The sequence below is a fragment of the Leptonychotes weddellii genome, chromosome 6 (assembly GCF_054177405.1).
Source record: "Leptonychotes weddellii isolate Sample4059 chromosome 6, ASM5417740v2, whole genome shotgun sequence".
NCBI classification, from domain to species: Eukaryota; Metazoa; Chordata; class Mammalia; order Carnivora; family Phocidae; genus Leptonychotes; species Leptonychotes weddellii.
The window spans coordinates 99,877,947-99,890,631 of NC_138374.1; the positions used below are offsets into that span (position 1 = coordinate 99,877,947).

The 12,685-nt window shown below is 36.8% G+C and overlaps 1 pseudogene; it reads right to left on the reverse strand.

Annotated features, from left to right (window-relative positions):
• Positions 1-507: 507 nt before the first annotated feature.
• LOC145721994 (phosphatidylinositol 4,5-bisphosphate 5-phosphatase A pseudogene) lies at positions 508-11,316 on the reverse strand (annotated as a pseudogene).
• Between the last annotated feature and the right edge of the window lie 1,369 nt (positions 11,317-12,685).

Sequence of the window (12,685 nt, forward strand, 5' to 3'; positions counted from 1 at the left end):
ATTATTTTTGCACAATGCTTTCCAGCCTACAGAATACTTGCATTCTTTCATTGAATCATCCTTGACATAATGCGAAGCTGGCTCCCTCCTTTAGTTCTTATAAAATTTGTTTATTGACTTTAATTAAGTGACCCCACTTAGAAGTATAAAGGTATTTATTAGGAAGTTTGAATTAGTCTATGAAGAAGATAGCAATTCCACAGGGGTATGTGGCATCACCATCCTGGCCACTTGAAGATGGTGACTGGACCCCAGGGTTCTGAAGTCACTGATATATGGAATATATTGTTTCACAGTATTACACTTCATTTTTTTTTTTTTTATGCTGGAGAATTTAATTTCTAATTGATGACCTCCAGGACTGCAACCCCCCCACCCCATCTCAGATGGGGGCAGATAGGGCTTTGCTGATTGTCACAGTTGAGGTGCCAGAACTGAGTTTGGGGGACCCCACTTGGCCACCCCTGGCCAGGACAGAGTGGCAGGTGCGGATGAAGCCGGAGCAGCAGCAAGAGGAACACAGGTGGGTTTGCAGGAGATCGGGGCACAGTGGCGGCCAGCTGGGCCCATCTGCCCACCCACCCTCAGGGCCCCAGACCCCCTTCCTCCAGCCCCTGCCGGCCCTGGCTACTGGGGGCTGGGGCCTCCTGATTAGGTCCCCAGGAACCCCCACCACCAGGGTCGACGGTCTCCAGGCGCAAGGCAGGCAGCAAGCCGAGGCTTCGAGGCACAGACGGTGGGAAGGCCCAGGGACCGGGCAGACCAGAGGGTCGCTCCTCATTACTGCCCTGGCTGCCACCGTCATTGCTGCTGTCGGGGGCACCCGGGGCAGGCGGAGGCTCTGGGGTGAGGGGCTGTGGCTGGCAGCAGGGCGGTCACGGGATGAGGGCCACAGGACAAGGCCAGGGAAGCGGGCCAGGCCTGGGCTGCCGCTACGGTGTCTCTTGGACTTGCCAGGGCTCGGGCTACTGGACTTGGGTGCGAGTAGCTCCAGGATACTGTCATCCTCATCCTTTGAACTGGCGCTTGAGCTGTCTGTGCTGCTGCTGGCCGGCTCCGAGGTGGGCAGCGCGATCTGGAAGGGCTCAGTGACACCAATGAGGACGCTGTGCGTGTGGCTTTAATAGCCCAGGATGAAATCTCCACCGCCCTCGGGCAGTGACTCCTCACTGACGGTCACCTGGTAGATGCTCCCATCCACATCTTCGTGTGTGGCTCACACATAAGCCACGTAGTCCTTGCAGTGGTGGAAACCCACCTGGGGTGAGAGGATTCGGATGGTGTCTCCTCTGTTTCACTGTATTACACTTCTCTTCACTTCTGCTCTAGACTGGAAGCCACCCCCCCAAGACCTCCTCTCTGTATGTACATCCTTATCCCCCCATGGCTGATTCAGGCAGCCCTTGTAGGCAGGTCAGTGGCCTTAAAAGCAGCTTCTTTCCCCACCCCAGAATTACAGACTGACTGGCGTTTCTCCTATGCCATTTAGAACAACATGAAAAACTAGTGAGTGGGAAATAAGGCAAAGAGTCCTCCCCCCAAAAAACACTGGTCTTACATACTGCTGTGCCAATATCCATGGCAGCAAAGAGTCTCCAGAGGGCAGAGTTTATTTGCCATTGTCCTTGAACTGTGTCTTCAGTTTGCTTCTCCAGTTTGGTGACCCAAGGTAAGGAAGAAATCATGGTCCTCCATGGTGAAGTTCTACTAGCCCCAAGGTGTGAATAGCAACCAACCTGCCTCTTTCCCAAGTTAGGTGGTGTCATGCCCATTCAGTGGATGCAACACAGATTCAGATATGTTCAATGATTTGCCCAATGACACAGCCAGGGCCAAGGCAGGTCAAGGCCAGGGTCCTTCCAGATTTCAGTCCAGATTCCAGTCCAGATTCTTGTATGTTCTTGGATGCGAAGTGAATTAAAAGCAAAACAAGACTTGTTGGGTGTTGGGTTTCTTTTTTTTTAAATAAGTAAGGTGAGTCAAAAATAACCAGAACAGAAATAAACTTGAGTTTTAAGATACAAATTAATTTTTAAAAAGAGTAATCAAATTTATTATAAGATGAATTGTTGTATCTTATAAGTCTAATTTGTATAATTCATATTATTGGATAAATAATACCATGAGAGCATCAGAAATTTAAAAAAAACACCCACACACTCATTATGATAACAAACTACTTTAATATTCCATATTCCACCTCACTTTATTTACATGCATGGAAGAGTTTTGCATAACTGACATTCTATTGTATTGCTCCATTGTGATGCTGCTTTTTATTTTTTTATTTTTTATTAACATATAATGTATTATTTGTTTCAGGGGTACAGGTCTGTGATTCATCAGTCTTACACAATTCACAGCGCTCACCATAGCACATACCCACCCCAATGTCCATCACCCAGCCACCCCATCCCGCTCACCCCCCTCTACTTCAGCAACCCTCAGTTTGTTTCCTGAGATTAAGAGTCTCTTACGGTTTATCTCCCTCTCTGGTTTTGTTTTGTTTCATTTTTTCCTCTCTTCCCCTATGATCCTCTGCCTTGTTTCTCAATTTCCACATATCAGTGAGATCATATGATAATTGTCTTTCTCTGATTGACTTATTTCACTTAGCATAATACCCTCTAGTTCCATCCATGTCATTGCAAATGACAAGATTTCATTTTTTGATGGCTGCATAATATTCCATTGTGTATATATGTACCACATCTTCTTTATCCATTCGTCTGTTGATGGACATCTAGGCTCTTTCCATAGTTTGGTTATTGTAGACATTGCTGCTATAAACATTGGGGTGCATGTGCCCCTTCGGATGTGATGCTGCTTTTTAAAAAACTTAATATATACAAGCATAGAGTCCCCCCCCAAAAATTGGTCTTATATACTGGTGTATATTGATTTATAGTATTTAAAATGACTAAATAATATTCTATCAATTATGTTATCAAAGATTGTTTAAACATCTTTTGACTTATTTTTATTTGTTTCCTTTTATTAATATGAATAACATTCCAAGAAGCTACTCTAAGCACATAACTTCATCCTTTTGCAAATAAAAAAATTATAGTTGTTGCTTGAAATATGTGAAATATGTGTCTAAATGTGTGTGTGTGTGTTTAATTTTAGTTCACTGAAGGAAAGTTAATTTAACTTAATTTTTTTGAAGATTTTATTTATTTATTTGTTAGAGAGAGAGAATAATCAGGGGGAGCAGCAGGCAGAGGGAGAAGCAGGCTCTCCACTGAGCAAGGAGCCCAATGCACGACTCAATCCCAGGACCCAGGGATCATGACCTGAGCTGAAGGCAGATGTTTAATGGACTGAGCCAACTCGGGGTTCCAGGAAAGTTAATTTTAGAAAAGAAGAAAGGAGACAATAGATACCACCTTGTAATCCCAACACTTAGAATAATTACTGTTAAACTTCTGGTATTATAAAGATGTATATTCTTTTGTTTTGTTTTTATTTATTTATTTGACAGAGAGAGAGAGACAGCGAGAGAGGGAACACAAGCAGGGGGAGTAGGAGAGGGAGAAGCAGGCTTCCTGTGGAGCAGGGAGCCCGATGTGGGGCTCGATCCCAGGACCCTGGGATCATGACCTGAGCCAAAGGCAGACACTTAAATGACTGAGCCATCCAGGCACCCAAAAGATGCATATTCTTTATGTAGTTATCAAATAATATTTGGGACTCATATATATATATATTATTAATAATAGCTTGAGTCATAGCATAATACTGCTTCTGCATCCACTTCCATTCATGAATATTTTCTCATTTTATTAAATATTTGTTTGTAGCCTGCACCATGATTTATTTAATTGCATCCTTCTTGTTGGACACTTAGTGGTTTTTTTTTTTAATTCTCTATAGTAATGACACTACAATTATTTTGAAATTAGTCTTTGTAAATACCTATTATTAGTTCTTTAGAGTTAAATTTCTAGAATTGGAATAACTGATTTAAGGGTCTTCATATTTTTGTTTTATATTACCATATTGCTTTCCAGAAGAGTTGTACCACATAAACTTCTCCTTTTTCTATATGAGGGTGTCTTTTTTCCCTCAGGCTGGCAAGAGGAAGTTTCTTTATTTTAAAAAAAGAAGAAGAACCCCCCCCCAAATATCTCTGTCAGTTTGGTAGGTAAAAAATAGACTCTCCTGTATAATTTTGGATTTCTGTGACTACTCTGAAACCAAAAATTTATATCCTCCATTTGTGAATAATATTTTCATGTAAATGTTCATGTTATTTCTCCATTTAAAAAAATTTGAGCTGCTCACTTTTTGTCATTTTTAAGGAGTTCTTATATAGACTAATGATATTAATTCCTTTATCAAATATGTTCTATGCATTCCTCCATTTAAATTATATTTGAATTTTGTTTATGTAAAATTTTGATGAATAAAAACTTTAGATCTTTATGTATAACGATATATCATTATTTTTTTTCAGTTTTTTACCATAGTGTCATGCTTAGGAAGTCTTTCTCTTTCTGAGATTACATGACTTCACCTTGAATTTTCTTTATTCTATTTTTAAAAAACATTTATCTCCTTAATTTAACAGAAATACTTTTGGTATATGGCCTTGCTTCACTTAAGTTGTATGTATGTGTTGAAGGTGGTCAAAAATTTCCATGGACATTTATTAATGTAAGTTGCAAAAAAATTATTTTACCAACTATATGTATATATATACATATGTGCATATATATACACATGTATGTATGTATATGTATGTATGTTATATATATATGTATGTATATATGCTTATTGTTTGTATATATAAATGCATTGAGGGACAACAATTATACAGAAGACAGGAGGGAGGAATTAGGACTATTTTGTGAGTATAGGGAACTTACACCACCCATGAAGTGGTATAGTATTATTTGAAAATAGACTTGAATTAGTTATAAATTTATATTGCAAACTTTTTTTAAAAAGTTCAAAAAAGAAGTATAACTGATATGCTAAGAAAGAGGAGAAAATGAAATCAAGAAAATGAAATCATACAAAAAGCTCACTTAAACCATAAGAGACAGAAAGAGTGGATGACAAAATAGAAATAAAGAACAAAGGCAATAAATAGAAAACAACAACAAATATCGTAGATAACAATCCACCTATATCAATAATCACTTTGAACATCAATCATCTAAATATAACAATTAAAATAAGAAATTGTCAAAGTGCATCAAAAAACAAGACCTAACTATATGTTGTCTATAAGAAACTTGCTTTAGATAAAAAACACATATAGATTATAAGTAAATGGATGGAGAAAAATACACCATGCTAACACTAATCAAAAGAAAGCAGGAGTAGCCATATTTCAGACATAACAGACTTCAAAGAAAGGAAAGTTATTAGGGATGAAGAAGGAAATTAAATAATGGCATTAAGGATCAGTTCTCCAAGAAGGTGTAACAATTTTTAACATGTGTGCACCTAACAACAGAGTGTCAAACTACATTAGCAAAAACAATTAACTACAAGGAGAAATAGATAATTCCACTATCATAGTTGGAGACTTCACACCCCTATGTCAGAAATAAGCTGATTCAGCAGGCATAAAATCAGTAAGAACACAGTTGGACTCAGTAATACTATCAATCAACTGGATATAATTGACATTTATAGACTACTTCAACCAACAGCAGCAGAACACTCCTTATGCTCAAGTTCACATGGAACATTTAGCAATATATACCACATTTTGGGTCATAAAACACACCTTAACAAATTTAACAGAATAGAAATCATACAATGTGTACTTTCAGGCCACAGTGCATTGAAACTAGAAATCAGTAACAGAACGGTAACTGGAACATCCCCAAATACTTGGAGATAAAATAACATACTTCTAACAACACACAGGTCAAAGAAGAAAAATCGGAAAATATTTTAAAATATTTTTAACTAAATAAAAATCAAAATACAACTTATCAAAATCTATGAGATACTGTAAAAGCACCACTTAGATGAAAGATTATATTATTGAATGCATATGTTAAAAAATAAGAAAGACCTAAAATTAATAACCTAAGTTTCCACATTAGGAAACTGGAAAAAGAAAAGCAAACTAAATCTAAAGTAGGCATGAAAAAAATAAATAAGAACCAGAGCAGAAATCAATGAAACTGAAAACAAGAGATTAATAGAGAAAATCAATAAAATCAAAAGCTGATTCTTTGAAAAGATCAATAATATCAATAAACCTCTAGCCAGGCTACTAAGAAAAACAGAGAGGACAAAAATTATGAATATCATAAATGAAATAGAGGACATCATTACAGATCCCATGGACATTAAATGGATAATAAAGGAATACTATGAACAGCTCTAGATGACAACCTAGATGAAATGAACCAATTCCTTAAAATACACAATTTGCCAATAATCACCTAAGAGGAAATAGACAATCTAAATAGACCTATATCTACTAAAGAAATTGGATCAATAATTAGTACACTTCCAAAAGAAAAATCATCAGGCCCAGATGGGTTCATTGGTAAATTCTATCAAATATTAAAGAAAGAAATTACACTAATTCTCTACAGTCTCTTTCAGAGAATAGAAACAGAGGGAATACTAACTCATTCTATGGGGTCAGCATTATCCTAATACCAAAATCAGACAAATGTATTACAAGAAAAAACAAATAATCAATATCTCTCTTGAACACAGATGCAAAAATCCTCAACAAAATAATAGCAAATCTAATCCAGTAATATATACAAAGTATTATATACCACAACCAAGTTGGATTTATCTCAGGTATACAAGGCTTGTTTAATATTCAAAAATCAGTTAATGTAATCAATTACATCAACTGACTAAAAAAGAAGAAAAAACTACGTGATTATATCAATAGAAGCAGAAAAAGTATTTGCAAATTCCAATACCAATTCATGATAAAAATCCTCAGTAAACTAGGAATAGAGAACTTTTTCAACTTCATAAAGAATATCCACAAAAATGCTACAGCTAATATCTTACTTAGTAGTGAAGAACTTAAGCTTTCTCACTAGGATTAGAAACAAAGCATGGATGTCCCCTCTCACCAGTCCTTTTCAACATCATACTATAAGTTCTAGCTAATGCAATAAGAGAAGAACAGGAAATAAAAAGTATACATTTTGGGAAGGAAGAAATAAAGCTGTTTTGTTTGCAGATGACATAATTATCTATGTAGAAGACCCAAAGAATCAACAAAAAATCTGCTGGAATTATAAGTAGTTAAAGCAAAGTTGCAGGGTACAAAGTTAATATACAAGCACCAATCATTTTCCTATATACCAGCAATGAACAAGTGGAATTTGAAATTAAAAGCACAATACCAATTACATTAGCACCCTCCAAAATGAAATTCTTAGATATAAATCTAACAAAATATGTGCAAGATCTATATTAGGAAAACTACAAAAATCTGTTGAATTAAATCAAAGAAAAAAGTAAATGGAGAGATATTCTATGTTTGTGTATAGGAAGACTCAATATTATCAAGTTGTCAATTCTCAACTTGATCTATATGTTAAATGTAAAGTCAATAAAAATTCCAGCAAGTTATTTTGTGGATATCAACAAAATTATTCTAAAGTTTATATGGAGAGCAAAAGACCCAGAATTGGCAATATAATATTTAAGGAGAAGAACAAAGTCAGAGGACTTAACTTCAAGACTTATAATAAAGCAACACTAATCAAGACAATGTGGTATTGGCAAAAGAACAGACAAATGGATCAGCAGAACAGACAAATTTATCAATAGATAAAACAAATAGATCAATTTTCAGAATAGAGAGTCCAGAAATAGACCCATATAAAGGACAAAGGAGCAAAGGCAATACAATAGGGCTAAGGTGGTCTTTTCAACAAATGGTGCTGGGACAACTGGAATCCATATGCAAAAAAATCAATGTAAGCCCAGACCTTACACCCTTCACAAAAATTTACTCAGAATATACTACAGATCTAAATTTAAAGTTAAAAATGATAAAATTCCTAGAAGAAAAACACAGGGGAAAACCTAGATGACCTTGGGTATGGCTATGACTTTTTAGATACAAAACCAAAGATATCAACCATGAAAGAAAAACTGATAAGCTGGCCCTCATTCAAATTAAACACTTCTGCTTTGTGAAAGACAGTATCATGAGAATGAGAAGAGAAGCCACAGACCAGGAACAAATATTTGGAAAAGACATATCTGATAAAGGATGTTCTCTAAAATTGTACAAAGAACTCTTAATTCAAAAATAAGGAAACGAATAATTTAATTAAAAAATAGGCAAAAACTTTAATGGGAACCTCATCAAAGAAGATATACAGATAGACAAAAAGCATATGAATAGATGTTCCATATTATATGTCATAAGGGAAATACAAATTAAAACAAGAACAAGACACTGCTACACACCTACTAGAATGGCCAAAATCTAGATCACTGACAACACTGAATGGTGGTGAGGATGTGGACCAACAGGAATTCTCATTCATTGTGGATGGGAATGCAAACTGGTACAGCCATTTTGGATGACAAAACTAAACATATTCTTACCATATGATCCAGCAGTCATGCCACTTGGTATTTGCCCAAAGGAACTGAAAACATGTCTACCCAAAAACCTGTACATGGATATTTACATCAGCTTTATTCATAATTACTAAAACTTGGAAACAACGAAGATGTCCTTCAGTAGGTGAATGGATAAACAGACTGGGACATCCAGGCAATTAACTATGATTCAATGCTAGAATGAAATGATCTGTCAAGTCATGAAAAGACATGGAGGATCCTTAAATGCATTTTACTAAGTGAAAGAAGCCAATATAAAGAGGCTACATACTGTATGATTTCAATTATATGACATTCTGGAAAAGGCAAAACTATGGAGACAGTAAAAAGATCAGTGGTTGCCAGGGGCTATCAGGGGAGAAGAGATAAATAGGCAGAGCACAGAGGCTTTTTAGGGCAGTAAGAATACTCTGTATGATACACTAATAATGGCATGTCATTATACATTAGTCCAGACCCTTTAGATGTACAACACCAAGAGTGAACTCTAATGTAAACTCTGGACTTTGGGTAATTATGATGTGTTAATGTAGTTTCATCAGTTGTAACAAATGTACCACTCTGGTGGTGGTGGTGGGGGTGCTGATAATGGGGGAGTTATGCATGTGTGTGGGGTAGGAGTATATGAGAAATCTTTGTACCTTTCCCCAATTTTGCCCTGAACTTAAACCTGCTCTAAAAATAAAGTCTTAATTAAGAAAATAATTTGATATAAGGATGGATTTTTATTCAACTATTACCAAATTCAGCTGCTATAGAAAGCAAGACATACCCATAATGCTGATTTTTGTTTTAAGATTATATAAGTCTCAGTGTTATTATGCTAAATGGAAAGATGCTTCACGTTCATGGATTGGATGACTTAATATTAAGATGGCAGTACTCTCCAAGTTGAACTGCAGATCACAAAAAATGTTCTAAAATTGTTTGTATTGATGACTGTACAACACTGTGAATATATTTTAAAAGATGTAAAATGTCATGTAGCTATTTCCTTTGATGATACCAAAAAACTGGATCTAGCCCAGAGAAGGCTGACTAGGATGACCAAGAAGACAAAGCCCTCTGTACTCATTCTCATTGCCTATTTTCTCTCCTTCAGCAGTAAAATGTATGTGGCACCTGTCAGTAGTTCTCAACCCTGGCTCTATGTTAGAATCACTTGGGCTCCATCCCAGACCAATTAAGTCAGAACCTTTGTGGGCCTAGGTTAATCTTTTAAAAAATCTCCCAGGACTTCAGGTTTCTGATCTAGCATATAAGGAGCTTAGAAGTCATCACCCCATTCTATCAATAAGTAAAAAAACTGAACAAACTAAAAAATCAACAAGCCTTCTTAGATCAAAGGAGGAAGATCACAGGGCAAACTGAAACAGACAGGTGAGTACAGAGAATCTCAACTTACCAGAGCAGAAACCCACCTCAGTGAGAACCAAAAATGGGGGAAGAAATTCAAGCTGTAACTGATAAATTGCTAGAGGTTCTGTAAGGACAAGTTGGGGATATAAAACAAAACAAAACAAAACAAAACAAAATCCAGGAAGACTCAATCACAGGGGCAGGACTCACAGTTTTGTGCATTTTACCTCCAGGAGCTCTACCAGGTTCTCACAGTAAAGATCAGAGAAAAATCCCTTTGGGCTTCCAGGAGAGGGAGGCAAAAAGTAACCATTTTGAACACACCAGAGAATTCTGAGAAAGGCATGCCCACAAGAGAAATTATTTTACCAGATCTAACATATTGGGGTTTTATCAGAGTCTAACCAACCCAGGTGAAAGAAAAATAGCCAACTCCAGCTACTCTAGACTTCCATATGGGAGAAGGCAAATACACAAATCCAGCCCCCTCTGGCCATCCTGGACCACCTAAATGGGTAAAGATTAAAAAAAAAAAAAAAAAAGGAAAAACTGCTAAGCATTTGCAAAATTGACAGCCCAGCAGCACAGGCTCACTAAAAGCCTACGATCTAATCATAAGACTATGCAAGCATACCTTGGATATATCATAGATTCAATGCCAAACCACCACAATAATGTGAATAAAGTGAGTCAAGTGAATTTTTTTGTTCCCACTGCATATAAAATTTATGTTTGCACTATACTGTAAACTATTAAGTATGCAATAGCATTTTGTCTAAGAAACCAATGTCCATACCTTAATTAAAAAAATACATTATTGCTAAAAATGCTAACCATGATTGATGCCTTCAGAGATTCATAAGCTTTTTGCTGGTAGAGGGTCTTGCCTCCATGTTGATGACTGCTGACTGATCAGGGTGGTGGCTGCTGAAGGCTGGGGTGGCTGCAGCAATTTCTTAAAATAAGACAACAGTGAAGTTTGTCACATCGATTGACTGTTTCACAAATGATTTCTCTGTAGCATGCAATACTGTTTGATAGCATTTTACCTACAGGAGAACTTCTTTCAAAATTGGAGTTGATTCTCTCAAAGCCTGCCATTGCTTTTTCAACTAAGTTTACACAATATTCTAAATCCTTGGTTGACATTTCAACAACCTTCACAGCATCTTCACTGGGAGTAGACTCCATCTCAAGAAACCACTTTCTTTGCTCATCCATAAGAAGCAGCTCCTCATCCATTCAAGTTTTACCATGAGATTGAAGCAATTCAGTCACATCTTCTGGCTCCACTTCCAATTCTAGTTCTCTTGCTATTTCTACCACATCTACCATTATTTCCTCTACTGAAGTCTTGAACTTTAAAGTCATCCATGACAGTTGAAATCAACTTCTTTCAAACTCATGATAATGTTGATATTTGGACCTCTTCCCATTAATCACAAATGTTCTTAATGTTCATTTGTGAATACTTTCCTGAAGGTTTTCAATTTACTTTGCCCAGATCCATCAGGGGAATCATAGCAGCTATAGCCTTAAGAAATGTAGTTCTTAAATAATAAGACTTGAAAGTCAAAATTACTCCTTAATCTATGGGCTGCAGAATAGATGTTGTGTTAGCAGGCATGAAAACAACATTAATGTCATTGTACATCTCCATCAGGACTCTTGGGTGGCCAGGTGTATTGTCAATGAGCAGTAATCTTTTAAAAGGAATAATTTTTTTTTTTCTGAGCAATAGGTCTCAGTGGGCTTAAAATATTCAGTAAACTATGTTATAAAAAGATATGTTATCATCCAGGCTTTGTTGTTCCATTTATGGAGCGTAGGCAGAGTAGACTTAGCAAAATTCTTGAAGGCCCTAGAATTTTTGGAGTGGAAATGAGTATTGATTTCAACTTAAATTCACCAGGTACTTTAGCCCTTAACAAATGAGCTTTGAAGCTAGGGTTTGACTTCTCTCTAGCTATGAAAGTTCTAGATGGCATCTTTCAATATAAGACTATTTTATCTACAATCAAAATCTGTTGTTTAGTGTGGCTACCTTCATTGATTATCATAGCTAGTTTTTCTGGATAACTTCCTGCAGCTTCTACATCAGCACTTGCTGCTTCACCTTGCACTGTTATGTTATGGAGATGGCTTCTTTCCTTAAGCCTCATGAACCAAACTCTGCTAGCTTCATACTTTTCTTTTGCAGCTTCCTCACCCTTCTCAGCCTTCATAAAATTGAAGACAGTCAGGGCCGTGCTATGATTAGGCTTTGGCTTAACCGAGTGTTGTGGCTGGTTTGATCTTCTATCCAGACTACTGAAACTTTCCCTGTATCAGCAATAAGGCCATTTTACTTTTTTACCATTTGTGTGTTCATTGGGATAGTACTTTTAATTTCCTTTAAGAACTTTTCCTTTGTGTTCACAACTTGGCTAACTCTTTGCTACAAGAGGCCTAGCTTTCAGACCGTCTCAGCTTTTGACATGCCTTGCTCACTAAGCTTAAACATTTCTAGTGGGAAGACATGTGACTCTTCCTCCCACTTGAATATATAGAGGCCATTGTAGAGTTATTAATTGGCCTAATTTCAATATTGTTGTGTCTCAGGGAACAGGGAGGCCTGAGGGGAGAGAGGCAGGGGAATAGCCACTTGGTAGAGCTGTTCTATCAAAATACACATGATACTTATGATTAAGTTTGCTGTCATATATGGGCAGTTTGTGGCTCCCCAAAACAATTATAATAA